Here is a 14,806-nt window from a genome sequence, read left to right as displayed (position 1 = left end):
ACTAGGGTGGTCCCCATGAGCCCTATAGGGGTAATGAGAAAGGGAGGAACTCACTGGGAACCACTGCGGGATAGATGCGGAGGATGCAATGGTGTAAATTGGACAATAATTATGTTAAGCAATTGCCTATCCAGAGAAAATATTTGGATGTGTCCCTTCCCGATGGCCATGGAGGAGCAGACCCAAGAGCCTGTTGCCCAGGGTGCATGATTGGGTGTAATATAAATGGGGTATGGAGTATTCTGCTGGGACTATACACAATTCTGTAATATAACACTTGGGAGTACTGGCACAATTACACACATCTACATGCTGCCATCGGGACTTTGGAGCACGAATGGATCTGTGGACCTCATTGCTGTGAACAACTGAACCAGTGTATATGACCCGATTCCATACCAAGTGGTCAAGCTGGTTTGGACAATACCCCACTTCTCTGTGGATATTCAGTGGACTCATGATATGGACAAAAGCACACGAAACCTGCAGGAGCAGCTTGGTGCAACTGCCAACAATTGGACACATTTAAAATATATTCTCCAGAATTTTACCCTGTCAAAAGAGGAGAAGCAGTGTTTCTTGTGGTGGCCCAGATGTTGGACTATACTACAATGGTCAGGACTCTCAATGTTACTGTGGATCATTATGGTTAGTGGCCTGTTGTTAAGTATACTAATTCTGCAATGTATACTGCAGTGGTTCAGGGGGGCACAGATCCACAAAGCACAACCATTGATTATAACACATAAAGCAATGTAGGCCCTCTACCAAAGTGTAACAGATAACCCGGACCCAACCTTCTTGGGCCCATCACTATGGGAAGTCTGGAACACTAATTGGAATACATGCAGTATACCCATACGAGGAAAGGTGCAGGGCATTATACTGCACAGAGGGAGGTGGGGCAAATGGAGCATCGACATATTCCATCTTGATACCTGGCCCTTTCAAGAAATGTGCTGTCACATCTGGGCAGTAGGGTCCCAGAAGAAAAGTGAAAAAAAGGGGTGGAGTGTTAGGAGTGTTAGCAGGGTGAAGGGAAAACACTCTAACACACCTCAGGTGAATGCTGCCATGAAAAAATAGGCCCCAATGGAAGAGGTGTCTCCTGACTGTGTGACATGTGGGAAAAGCAGAAGGGGTCAGAGCCCATTCAGGCCTGACTGAGAGCCTAATTGGTTCTTTTTGTTTTCCATACTCGAGGGTGCTCAGTGGGCTGGGACTGGCCCCGGTACTGCCTGTATCTGGGCTGGCTGGGGAACAGCACTGGGGCTGGAGTGCTGCCAGTGGAGTCGATCATTCTGGCTGAGGGGTGGGGCCCTGCCTGTAGTCGATGTGTAGGAATGGAGCCCCTGCTTGGAGCCTCTGCCTCTGAGGATACTGTGTGGAGCTGTGACCTTCCCCTCTGAGGACGGGAGGGCAGAATGCTCCAATCCTACCTAGTGCAAACTGGGATTTGTAGTAATCTGCCAGTATGGTTTGTGGCCATCCCATGGCATGAAGTTCCAAGTAATGGATGACTCTTCTAGTCATGGACAGAGAATCATAGTCATGGAGAAGACTGTTAAGGTGAGGGCTGGAGCTACAGGCACCAACTTTCCACGGTGCCGGGGGGTGCTCACTGCTCAACCCCTGGCTCTGCCACAAGCCCTGCCCCCACTCCACCCCTTCCTGCCCCCTCCCCTGAGCCTTGCTTCTCCCCCCTTCCCCTCAGAGCCTCCCCAGAGTTTCCTGCACACCATGAAACAGCTGATTGGGAGGTGCTGATTGGCAGGGCTGCTGGTAGGTGGGAGGCACTGGCAGTGGGGTGAGGGAGCAGATGGGAGGCTGCTGACGGATTACTGTGGCTCTTTGGCAATGTACATTGGTAAATTCTGGCTCCTTCTCAGGCTCAGGTTGGTCATTCCTGCTCTAGGTGTTGATTTCTGGCATTGGTTTCTGACTATCTTTCTCGTTTCTTACCTTTAGCCCTTTCCCTTTCCCATTAAATCCTGCTGTTCTGCTGGAAGGTGTTAATGGCTGCCATCAAGCAGGTCTTTGATCTATAGACAATCACAGACCTGGTTAAAACAGATGGGCATAGGAAGCACCCCTCATTCAGGCTAAATGGATGGAGCAGTTAAATGCTCCTGGAAACAATAGCAAGCTACTGTCCAAGGTACTAGGCCCCATGGGGAGCAAGAAGTAACAGAGGAAAGTTGAGCCTCTGGGACTCATTGCAAATGTGCAGGGAGTAGGCGATTGACTGTGTGCAGCTGTGTGACTGTGGGAGAGAGGTAAAAAGCCAGAAAAGCAGTGGCACTGGTTAGCAGGGCACTGAGAGGCAGCAGAGAGACGAGGTTCCTTGGGGCACAGGGCAAGCTGGAGAGGCAGGTTTGGATTTCCGAGCAAGGGAACTGTCTGCTGTGGTTTGTTCCTGTTGCGTTCAGAAAGCAGGGCTTTTTACATTCTTTATAAACAAACAGGATGCCACCAAACAAATTGCTGACTCATACAATCAATTTCTTCTCCTTATGGAAACAACCTGGCAAGGCCCCGAATAGCGACTACCTGTTTAGGTCACAGCAGCAACGCTGCCTATTTGCCTCTGTTTTGTGTGTTGCTGGCCTCACAGGGCTGTTAATGGTGTGGCTCTGTGCCCCTTTATAGTCCTTCCCTAGGTAGTAGAACTTTGCAGCCCGACCCGAATCAGATGGGACCTGACATAAGTGTTAGCTTGGGTTGGTCCAGAACCAACCAGACCCTCTTGGGCTCAGGTTGAGTCATCTCTGATCACCAAGTCCTGCCTGTGAGGTTGGCACTGTGACAGCTGCATGCCTCACTCATAGTCTCAGAGGTCAGAAGAGACCATAATGTTCATCTAGTCTGACTTCTCATCATTCCATCTTCTCTATGAACTTGTCAAGCTGTGAGTGTGCTGTGGAATGAGGGTGCCAGTGAGTTTGCAGGGAGGCAGTGATGACTGGTGGGAGCAGGGCTGACTCCACAAGCAAAAGGCAGCCAGAGATGGATCACAGGCATGGGGCCTGGGGAGCAGGAAGCCCCCACCAAGTCAAACCCCAAGGACAAGGCAGTGGTGCTGACACAGGTTCAGGAGGAAGTGTTGGGATCGGGTCAGCTCTGAAAATGACTTGACACTCTCAGGTTGGGTCTGGGTCGGCTGTGGGGCCAGGTCGGTCTTTACAATTAGGCCCAAGCAGACCTCTACTAGGGAGTGCTTGGTGTGGGGCACACACTTCTCAGCTCTAGATACCATACCAGGAGGGACCATAAAATTTCCACTTATACGCAGAGATGGGCCACTCCACTCCATCCCACAAAGATGATGGGGCCATTGGTTCTGAGCAGAGCCACAACAGGACAATTCCCACCAGCTTTTGTATGGTGGGAAACACTTACACTTGCATTTGGGTGTTCAGTCACCATCTGAATAACCTGCTCTGGTACAAACTGGCCATGAACACATGCAGGCTGGAGATGAAAAGAGGGTTTCTTGCCATCAGAGGGGAGAAGTTCTGGAGCAACCTGCCAATGGGGAGCGTGGGAGGGAGGCCAAACACCCTAACTGATGGAGCGCGATCAGTGTCTGAACAGGGTTTACACCAGGGCTGCTTGTGATAGCAGGATGGGATTCAATGACCCAGCAGGTCCTGTCCACCCACGTCCCCATACATAGGACCAGCAGACAGTGGGGTAGGGGGACAGTTTTTGGAATCAGAATACTTTCTCTGCCCTGTGCTGATTGGCTGTTTGCACCAACCCTCACCCTCCCTTGGTGTTTTCACTCCTCATCCTCCTACCATCTTCTCCCCTGACTTGTTCCCCTCCCCTGTTCCCTCCCTTTTCTTTCCATTTAACTGATCCCCTCCTAAGTAAACCCACAGGGGGAAAAATCAAGACACTCCCATGCCATATGCTGCCACTGCATAGGTCGCTCTGCTGGTGGGTTCGCCCCCCGCCCCACCCTGGGTCTCACTGGTCTAGATACATTGTCAGCTCTTCAGCCAGGGACCGGCTCTGTGTTTGTGCAGTGCCCAGCACACCGGGGTCCCACCCTTGGCTGGCCCAAGGCACTACTGTAATAAACATGGTTAATAATTATTCAAAATGTTACTGGCTGCCGGGGGAGGGGTGGGGGCGGGAGCAGTAAGAAGGGTTGAAGCTATGTGCATGTTGGTGGCTGCAGCCCTCTGTGTGTCTGGGTGTGTGCACACTCACCCTACCCTTATGTGTGCATTCACGCCCATCTATACACCTCAGGGGGTGGGAAGCATGCATGCCCATCTATACACCAAGGTGCGGACAGCAGCATGCACATCCGTGTACACACCGAGGTGGGGGAGGAGCATGCACATCCATCTATACACCAAGGTGTGGGGCCGGGCTGCACACAAACACTAACCCATAAGGGTATTTTGGGCAGTGTGAAGGTCTCCTAGCTGCTGGGGTTGCTGGGCCCCTGAGCTGTGGTGGACTGGGCAGCAGAAGGAGAGAGGGAGCTCGTCCCCAGAGGCCTGTGCGAAGTGCCTGACACCCCTGTACATATGATGATTGAAGGCTGAGAGCAGGATGATACAGAGCAATATCAGTAAGTGGTTTTAGTGTCAGCAATCTTCCAGCTTGCTGTCAAAGGGAACATTTAAATGATTTTCTTGCTACTCCAGTGCATTCTGGTTATATTTATACCAAGCCAAGTCGGGGGCTATAAACTTCAGGTTTGAGCAGGGCTGGCTCCAGCTATCACAGGGATTAGAAAGACCAAAGAAGGGATGTACCATTGCTAGTTTAGAGACCTGTGTGGACAGAGAATCCCCAGGGCCTGACCCTCAGCATCTCCACCAGTCCCAGCCCCGGGGCATCTGCCTGAACACCTCCTGCTTGTCCAGACAGGACGGGATCCTACTGAGACCTGCAAAGTCAGCCCCTGGTTCCTGGGAAGGTGGGGGTTACTGCTGGAGTGGTCAATACTTCCCTTAGGGGGTGCATGACTGGGCAGTTGCCTGGCTGGGCCCAGCCAGGTACAGGGGTGCTCAGGCCTGGAACCCCCTCTCAGTCCCTGCGCTGAACACAGATATGGGAGGGGTTTACAGCAGCTTGAAGGCATGTCCCCCCCCCCCGTGTTCTGGGGCCATTCACACATGCTGAGGACCCTCGCTGCACTGACTGGAGCAGCTCACGGCCCCAGAACTATGGGTTCAGGCTATTTGCATCTCGTTAGCTGAGAGCAACCCGGTGAGATGCCTGGAGCACCTCCCAGAGTGGACATGGAAAGTTCCTTCCCCAGCCGTTGTGCCCCAACATGAATTAGAGACTCTGGAGATCCACTCTTCTTCCCCTTGCTAGCTTCCCCGCTCCTCCCCCACACACCCCACACCTGCGATCCATGCTTCCCAGAAACTGAGGGGAGAGGAGGAGGGTGGAGCTGCAGTCTGCATGGGCATGTCAGAACGGCTCAGAGCAGCATATGTGGCCTTGCGGGAGGGCTCGGGTCAATGGGACAGGTGGAGAGAACGTGGGGTAGGCTGGAGCAGTGTGTGGTATGAATACAAAAGTGGGGGAGGCTTGTCAGTGTGGGGGGGTGGGGGTTAACCGTGCAGGAGGCAGCATGGGGACTGTGCCCCTTAGCAAGAGGGGGAAGGCTGGTCCCATGGTTGGGGCACTGGGTTAGGGCATGAAAGCCTGGTTCTGTTCCTGCTTTGCTATGGATTTCCTGTATCACCGTAGGCAGGTCCTCAAGTCTCCCTGTGTCTCAATTCCCCTCTGTGCAATAGGGTGAGAGCCCTGCAGCTCAGGGGCGCGGTAGGATTAATACACCAGAGGGTAGAGCACAGTGAGATGTACTGAGGGGCAGCACGAAACAAAAATAGACATTATTATTACTCTGGCTGAGCTACTGAATGCTGGGGCCAGCACACCCCAGGCAATGGCCCATATTGTGTAAGCCCAGGGCCATGACCAGAGCTTTGACAGAGAACTGGGGTTCTGCAAATGCAGTTTTCTTCACGTCCCACCTTGAACAGGCGACAGTCCTGGATGAGACCTTTGCTCTGTGGGAACCCAGAAGGAAAGTCCCTGCAGTGACATACCTGGGCGGAAGGAGGTGGAGCCATCTGTGCCCTCCCTCCCCTACAAATACCCCAACCCCAACAATGCCTTCCCAGGGCTACCCCCAGGCTGCAAGAGGGGGCACCAGGATCCCCTTCCCTCCACTGCTCCCCAGTCAGGGGAAGGAGCCCAGATCTCCCTTCTCTGTCAGCTTGCCCCAGCCATGAGGAAAGGCTTCCTGCCCCCTGGAGGGAAAGGAGAGGTCAGAGCTGCGCAGGGGAGTGTGGGGAGTGGAGGAGAGAAAGAAGTCTGTGCCGTGGGGGGGGGGGGGGGTAGCAAGAGTTCACTTCTGTCCCCAACCCTCCCACAGCCACGCCCCATTTCTGTCCCACTTTAACATGCCCTGCTGACTCCTTAGTCCCTGCACTGCTCCTGCATCCTCAGCCCAGCTCCTCAACCTTGGGGGAGCTGCGCTGGCCAGGCAGAGAGCGGGGACCGCGCAGGCTAGCCTGGGCGGAGTTCTGTGGCTGGGACACTCATTGCCAAGGAGCCTGGGGCAGGGGAGCAGGGAGCTGGGTTGTGGAACGTGGCAGTGCTGAGAAATGATTTCTAATTGTTATTCTCATTCGGGCTCAGGTCAGTGCTGGTTCACAGGACAGAAAACGGGCTCTTCCCTCTCTTCTGTGGTGTTCATCAACTGTCCTGCCTGCCCTGCTAGCGTTTCTCTTACACTCTCATTTCCTCATGCCCGTTGGTTTCCACTTCACATTTTGAATAAACCAAGAACATTAACTGCCCAAAACGCCATTCACACAGCGTTCCTGTGCCCCCTGGGGTCTCGAGTCCTTGCATGGTGCGGTGAGTGGCTAAAGTAAACCTCTCCAACCCAGGAAATCCAATCTCCCCGCCCCTGCCCCCAGCTATGCCCTCTCTGGGCGATGCCCCAGCATGACAATAGCACCCACACTAGCATGCTGCCCTCCCAGAGGCTATGCAGTTGGGGTTGGAGCACAAGAACACGTTAGGTCAAAGTCTAACTCTCTCTGTTAAGGCAAAATGCAGGCTTAGGTCAGACATAGCAAACAGGAGCCCGTCCCCCAGCCTGCACTCAGACACTGAGCAGGCGCCACCCAAACCAGCCAGGCTTGCGAAACGTTACACCTTTTCTCTCCTGTCCTGAGGAGTCCACTGAGACTGCAGTACCCCACACCAACCCTACAGACCACTGCCATGTCTGCCCAAGCTGCCCACAGGCCCCATGGCAAGAATATCCCTGTGCATAGCTAGTGTCACAGCCTACAGAGCTCAGCACTGCCAGGAAAACACGCGCACCTCTCCTTTCTTCACAGTGACAGCTCTGCCAGCCTTTCCCAGCTAATCCCTGCAACCAGTCTCCGCAGCTAGACCTAACACAGGGAATGCAGCCGGAGCGCCTGCTGGAATTCCAGCCTGGGGAACATCACACAAACAATGGCACGCTCTTCTCATCGTTTTCATGTCTACTTATTATGCCGCCACCCTCCGCCCACCCCGAGTCAGTCCTAGGGGTGATTGCCAGCTCTGGAGCACCCTTACGGGTTGCCTTGCAGGGGTTGTGTGTAGCTTATCCTTATATTTCCTGGTTTTCGGGGGGGCGGGGAGAGGGGAGGTTGTTACCTTTACTCTTCATTCTCTGATTCTCGATTCTTTCCCGTTCTGGCAGGGCAAGCGTCAGTGCTGGGCAACTCTGCGTTAATAACGGTATTGTGTAATTCATATCCTCACAGCTCATGTGGCCATTTCCCCGCATGCCAAGCGGGTTCAGTACGTCCCTCAGCCCCTGCCTGAGTGGAGAGTTCTGGTCTGGCCATGCTTTACGCAGGGGCAAGACAGGGGGAATCAGACCCTTCGGTTTTGATGCACTAGGGAAATCAGAGATGGGACCAAAGATAGCACCTGCAAGGAGCCTGGGACCATTTGCATGGTATCAGGTAACATGGAAGGCACAGGGTACAAGATGCAAATGAAAGCAAACCCCAGAGCCCTCTCTGTCAGGATTAGGTGTCTGCCATGGTCAGGTTTCTGCAGACAGGCAGAGAAAATTAACCTCTTCTGTGCCAGATCAATTGCAATGTGCCTAGGAGGGGCGGGAGACACTGCTCTGTCCCCATCTCCTGCATTGCACTGCAGCCAGATGTAGAAGCGCCTGGAAATAGAGAGCATCTCAAAGGCAGATTCCCCAGCCGTCTGGGCTCCGGGGATGAGAGAGAAGTGGTAGCCAGGCTCCAAGAAGGGCCCAGGTGCGCCGGCTGGGCTTGGCCTTGATTTCAGCAGTTCTGCAGGAAGCAGGAGCTGTTCCCAGAGAGAATCAGATACCCTCGTGGTCAATTTAGGCTCAGCTAAAGCCCTGCTATGGCTGAGAATTTATTCCATCACGTAACACAGCATCTACAACTTTGCAGGGTATTCTGAGTTCAGGCCTCGGTGGCTCTCCCCCCAAGGGCACCCAACAGCCCATACTCTGCCCCTTTGCCCTACACACATCAGCATAAGGTCTTGCAATGCATCATCCCGCCCCAGAAGGCAGGAGGAGGGGCAGAGCTCTGGTGCAGCAAGGTCCCAGGGAAAGGCAAAGGAGATTTGTTTGAGCCCCAGGAGGCCCTGCAGTCAGTGCACATGCTGGACATGGGGGGTGTGGGGGATTGCTTTCAGGAAGGAAGCAAGACAGCAGCACAAATAGGAGCCACTAAGGATCTCAACCTGGTCCTTTCCCCGCTGCACAGCTCCTGCCAGGCGGCCCTGGCGAGTGCCAAGCAGCCAAGGGAGCCCAGGGCAGGCTAAAGGAGGTTCCTCTCGCTGCATCACCTCAGCACAGCCCAGATCCTCAAGCCAGCTCTTCTGCCCTGCCCTGCCCTGCCCTCCCCTCCAGGAGCAGGACAGAGCCCTGAGGGAGTCACGAGACAAGGGCAGGGGCAACTATAGGCTTCTCCTCCCTGCAGGAGCCCTGGATTCAGGCAAGTGGGCTGTGCTGCTGGCTCCATGTGTCTCTGCTAAGGGCCTGGGGGCTGAGGGAACAGAGCCAGGTAACGGGCTAAATCCAGCCATGATTGAAACAAGTCGAGCTCCCTCCTCCTGCTCCCACTGGGCAGATAAATCCTTATAAATGCTCTGCTCCTGCTCAGGTCCTGAGACCTTGCTCCCCCGGTAACAAACACCTGCCATGAGGTTGGGCCACCCCGCTCCCAGGAGCAGTTGCGGAGGAGCCATTTCCAAAGTCTGGGAGCTCAATGATTCCCAAGAGAACTTAGGGAGCAGGAGCTCCCTGGCCAGGCCTGGCGGGGGCGGGGGACCAGTGCCTGCAGCCTGAGGAGAAAAACTGACCTTCAGGCACAAGGGAAACAAAGGCTTCTCTCAGTAGGAGCAATGGTGGTGGCTCATGGCCCTGACAGGGTGACAGGGAGAAGCCCAGCCTGGCAAGGTCACTGGAGCAGCCCAGCCTGGCAGGAAGCAGCCCAGCCTGACACAGTCACAGGGAGCAGCCCAGCTTGGCAGAGGGTCATGGGGAGCAGTCCAGTCTTGCAGGGTCACGGGGAGCAGCCCAGCCTGGCAAAGGGTTGCAGGAGCAGCTGAGCTTGGCACAGGGTTGCGGGAGCAACCGAGCCTGGCACAGGGTCACGGGGAGCAGCCCAGCCTGGCAAAGGGTTGCAGGAGCAGCTGAGCTTGGCACAGGGTTGCGGGAGCAACCGAGCCTGGCACAGGGTCGCGGGGAGCATCCCAGCATGGTAGGGGCATGGGGAGCAGCCCAGCCTGGCACAGGGTCATGGGGAGCAGCCCAGCCTGGCACAAGGTTGTGGGAGCAGCTGAGCTTGGCACAGGGTTGCGGGAGAAACCAAGCCTGGCACAGGGTCGCAGGGAGCATCCCAGCATGGCACAGGGTCATGAGGAGCAGCTGGGCCTGGCACAGGGTCACGGGGAGCAGCCCAGCCTGGCAGGGTCACGGGGAGCAGCCAGCCTGGCACAGGGTCACGGGGAGCAGCCCAGCCTGGCACAGGGTTGTGGGAGCAGCCGAGCTTGGCACAGGGTTGCAGGGAGCATCCCAGCCTGGCTAAGGGTCATCGGGAGCAATGCAGCACATTTAGTGGCCCTTTCCCTGCCTCAGTGGTTTCTCCTTTTGGATGGAAGGAGGGCCAGGCCCCTGGGCTCTGCCAGTGGGCACTTGCCTCAAGATTTGCCCTGTTTCCGTGAGACAGACACATCCTGAGGGATCATTATAAGAAACCTGGCCTAGCCCTATGCAGAAGGGAACAACCATTGTATCAGCCTGCTCACCCAGCCCCACCCACACTGGGAGCAACACCTCTGCTGGGTAGCAGTCTCCTGCCACCCCTGCACCCTGTACACTTCAGACCATGCAGCCCCAGGGCCTGTAAGAACAGGAATTATCATGGAAAAGCCTTTGCTGGAGCTGAGGGGTAGATGGGCCAACAGCTGGGGCAACGGACAGTCCCAGTCCTAGGTGGAAAGTCCAGAATGGACAATCCCTACTACTGAGAAATCATGAGTGAGGCCCCCCAGATCATGAGATTTTTAAAAAGAATTAATGTTGTAGATATCTCTTTGGCCAGAGTGGTTAGCTGGTCTTTGTGGCCTTGCTTGGTCATTTCCGTTAGGAGGAGAAATGGATGCTGGAGCCAGGCATTTCCTTGGTGCAAGTCTGTTTCTGTACAAAGTGCTGTTTCCCTGAACACTGCAGGAATCAACCAACAGGAGAGTTTCCTTGATCAGAAATCCAAACCTCTTTTTCCTGATAGCACTCTGCCCAAAAGCTCTCTCTTTACTTTCTCTCGGGGTCTCTTTGGCTGTCCTTGGCTTCCTGCTACCTTTGCTGTCTGCTTCTCTGGTGTTTCAGCTGTGTCTGCTCTCACACCTCACACAGCTCCACCAAAGCAACACCCAGCCCTCTGTGTTTGCATTCAGCCTCCCCCTCTCCCACTCCCCATGAAACCCTCTGTCACACAGCTCAGCTCCTGACCCGCCTTGCCTGTGACCAGTGTTTTGGCTCCTATTGTCTCAGCTGTCTCCATATGGATCTTACCTGCTTCTTGCATTTCCCCTGAATGAAGGCATCTGTCATGCTCACACCCACCAGCTTCAGCCAGGTTTCAACCCCTGCCCCAGGGCACTCTTCTTTGCCTTCTGCTTTCTGAGGGGTTAGATCCCACTCCACTCCACATTTTCAATCTTTTCTCCACAACCACAAGAGCTAGAAACTTACTTTTTTTAACAAAAGAACGCTGAGATTCTCGTTCATTCTTTTGATTTCACCAGCTGGGTCCTTGCAGCAAAGACTAAGAACTGGCAACACTGATTCAGAGCTTGTGTACACTTACATTTTATATCGCTCTAACTTGCTGGCTCAGGGGTGTGAAAAATCACGCCCCTGAGCACAGCAAGTTCGAGCACTTTAAAGCGCTAGTGTGGACAGGCTCTGAGCGCTTAACACTCAAGAGATTGTGACTCCAAGGAGAAAGGCTGTCACACTGAAGGGGGTTCCTCCCAGGACCATAGGGAGCTGAGAACACGGGGCCTGTGAGTCCATGCCAGCCTCTCCCAGGCTGAGGGGCAGCAGGGGAGGAAGCCCAAAGGGGCTTCTCTGAAACGTAAGTGGGTGATGCAGGCTGGCATGATGGGCTGATCGGAGGGGGGCACCGACAGCTCACTAGTGAATGGGAGAAAGAGGGTGGGGATTGACCATTAGGGGAACACATGCAGTTCGTGTTTGATGCAGTAGAGCAGGAGGAGGCAGGGAAGGGTTTCACAGAGAGGGGTGACATGGTCAAAGCAACAGGCTAGGGAAAGGACCTTGGCAGCAGCATTCTGCACTGCTCGGAGTGGGGCGGGATGGCATTTGTCAAGGCCAGAGAGAAGCATGAGACACGAGAGGATGAAGGCTGAGCTGATGGTTTTCACCATCTGGATGGATAGGAAAGTACCTTAGAGACATTATGCAGAAAGAATTGGCAAGATTTAGACATAAACTGGATGTGAGGAGCTAGAGAGAGTTAGAGCCCTCAATATTCTCCTCTGAGGACCTGGGTTCCAGATCTTAGGGGATAGTTAGCCAAGGCAGCTCAGCAGGATTGGCAGCCTGTCAATGAGATGACTAAGACTGGAAGAACAAAGGGTGCTGCCAATGAGACTGGGCTGCCAATGAGACTGCCAATGAGGCAGAGCTATGGGGAGCTGAGGTGCATTAGCAGAGCTGTGTTGGTCCAGGGACTGCAATAGAATCATAGAATAATAGAATCTCAGGGTTGGAAGGGACCTCAGGAAGTCATCTAGTCCAACCCCCAGCTCAAAGCAGGACCCAATCCCCAACTAAATCATCCCAGTCAGAGATTTGTCAAGCCTGACCTTAAAAACCTCTAAGGAAGGAGAATCCACCACCTCCCTAGGTAACCCATTCCAGTGCTTCACCACACTCCTAGAGAAAAAGTTTTCCTAATATCCAACCTAAACCTCCCCCACTGCAACTTGAGACCATTTCTCCTTGTTCTCTCATCTGCTACTACTGAGAACAGTCTAGATCCATCCTCTTTGGAACCCCTTTTCAGGTAGTTGAAAGCAGCTATCAAATCCCCCCTCATTCTTCTCTTCTGCAGACTAAATAATCCCAGTTCCCTCAGCCTCTCCTCATAAGTCATGTGCTCCAGCCTCCGCTGGACTCTTTCCAATTTTCCACATCCTTCTTGGAGTGTGGGGCCCAAAACTGGACACAGTACTCCAGATGAGGCCTCACCAATGCTGAACAGAGGGGAATGATCACGTATCTCGATCTGCTGGCAATGCTCCTATTTATATAGCCCAAAATGCTGTTAGCCTTCTTGGCAACAAGGGCACACTGTTGACTCATATCCAGCTTCTCGTCCACTGTAACCCCTAGGAGGGATTTTAAAGGTGTTTACCCTTCCCTTTATATTTATGACAGGTGTGAAAAATCCACCCCCTCAGCAGCCGACCTAAGTCCCCTGTAGACAGAATTCTTCTGTTGCCCTAGCTACCACCTCTTGGGGAGGTGGATTACCTACAGAGAACTACCCTGGGGCACCCAGTGGTGCTGCTGTGCCACTTGTAGCATTTTAAAGATAGACAAGCCCTAAGGGACAGGTTCTGCAGACTCCGACACATGGGAGCAGCCTCAGTAAAATCACTGGGCTGTGAGCAAGGGACTTACAGGCCAGCTGTAATATCTGTTCCCCACACCTGTAAAGAATACATTGGAGACACTGGCACCCCCATTTCCTGCAATTCAAGCACTGCCTGCTTGGGGCATTTCAGACCATTTCAACAGAGGCCTATGGAGAGCCTAAGTTGCAGCTCAGTTCATCTGGATCTATCCCCCGTCCAGGTGGGCTCAGGCTGCTCTTTGTCTCCAGTCCAGAAGCCCCGCTTCTTCCAGCCGACCATAACCTTCCCCAACAGCTCCTCCTCCATCCTTCATCTTCTCTCCTGGGCAAACAGATCACTTGGGCCCTCTCTCTTCGGTCCTTTGTTCCCCCACTGGCTGAAACTGAGTGGTCAGGTTACTGGGGTCCTCTCTTCTCAGACCTCTGTCCCCCCATTGGCCAGAACTGGCGGACTTCCAAGCTGGGATGGGCCTCCCGGCCACCAGTTGCTAGGGTACTCAATCTCCAGGCCATTGTCCAGGCTCCCAACTGCTAGGCGAGGTCACACCATGTCCTCTGCAACAACAGACACCCTCACCCACCGCCTCATTAAACACGCAGCACACAGGGGAGATTGAGACACATACAGCACTCAGGCAAAACACTAAGAAAATCCCCCACTTCAACACAGGGGCTCCCTGCAAACAGCCACAAAACTACCTCCACATCCCTGCTCAGAACTCTTTTTGGCTGTGATGCTATAGTGGTTTGGCTGCTGACCAATGTTGTCTCATTGTCTTCTACTTAGATTGTAAGTTGTTTGGGGCAGGGGAGTGTCTTTATCCTGTGTTTGTGCAGCGCTTGGCACAATGGGGCTCTGGTCCATGACTTGGGCTTCTAGGTGCTATGGCCATACCAATGATAAATAATCGTAAGAACAATAATAATAATAACTAACTATCCCATTACACAAAAGATCCATGCACATTTCTGGCATCTCAGCTTTTGAAGAGGAGCAGGACAAGCCTGCAAGGATAGAATTAAGTAGCAAGTTTTGTCTGTTCTGTGGTTTCAGCCTGGGCAGCTGCCAGAGAAGCCAGCCCTTGATGCAGAATTCTACTCCAGTCTGAGCTTTCAGTTCTTAAAAATGCTTCTGCCTATTATAATTATGATGAAACCCCTGAAAATGTGACCTGTGTATATGTGATATGGTGATGCTTGCCTGAGGCTGCAGAGAGCCTGAAACAATAGCTTTGAGCATGTTAATTCTGAAACCTGCAGATGGCTGATTAAATGTCAGCACAGTTAACTACTGTATTCCACTGCTGACTGTTATAGCAACATCAGCTACTGTGCTTATCAACAGTGCCAGTTGCTTCTGATGCCTCCCCAGGTGCCAAAAGTCTCAACTGGCCCCTAGCCAGTGACCACAAGCTCCAGTTTCTCTGACAGCCACTACAGTGTGGTTAGGTGTTGTCAATAGAAAAGTGGCACACTGAAAACTGAAAATGTGGGGGCTTGCAGCGGGATGTATGGAGTGAGATAGTTAATCCAGATTTAATTCAATCCAAACTTTCAGTGTTGCATGTAAATGGAATCATTGCATAATACCTTCT

The sequence above is a fragment of the Natator depressus genome, chromosome 8 (genome assembly GCF_965152275.1).
Source record: "Natator depressus isolate rNatDep1 chromosome 8, rNatDep2.hap1, whole genome shotgun sequence".
NCBI classification, from domain to species: Eukaryota; Metazoa; Chordata; order Testudines; family Cheloniidae; genus Natator; species Natator depressus.
The sequence above is the reverse complement of the archived record's forward strand: the minus strand, read 5'-3'. Positions refer to the sequence as shown.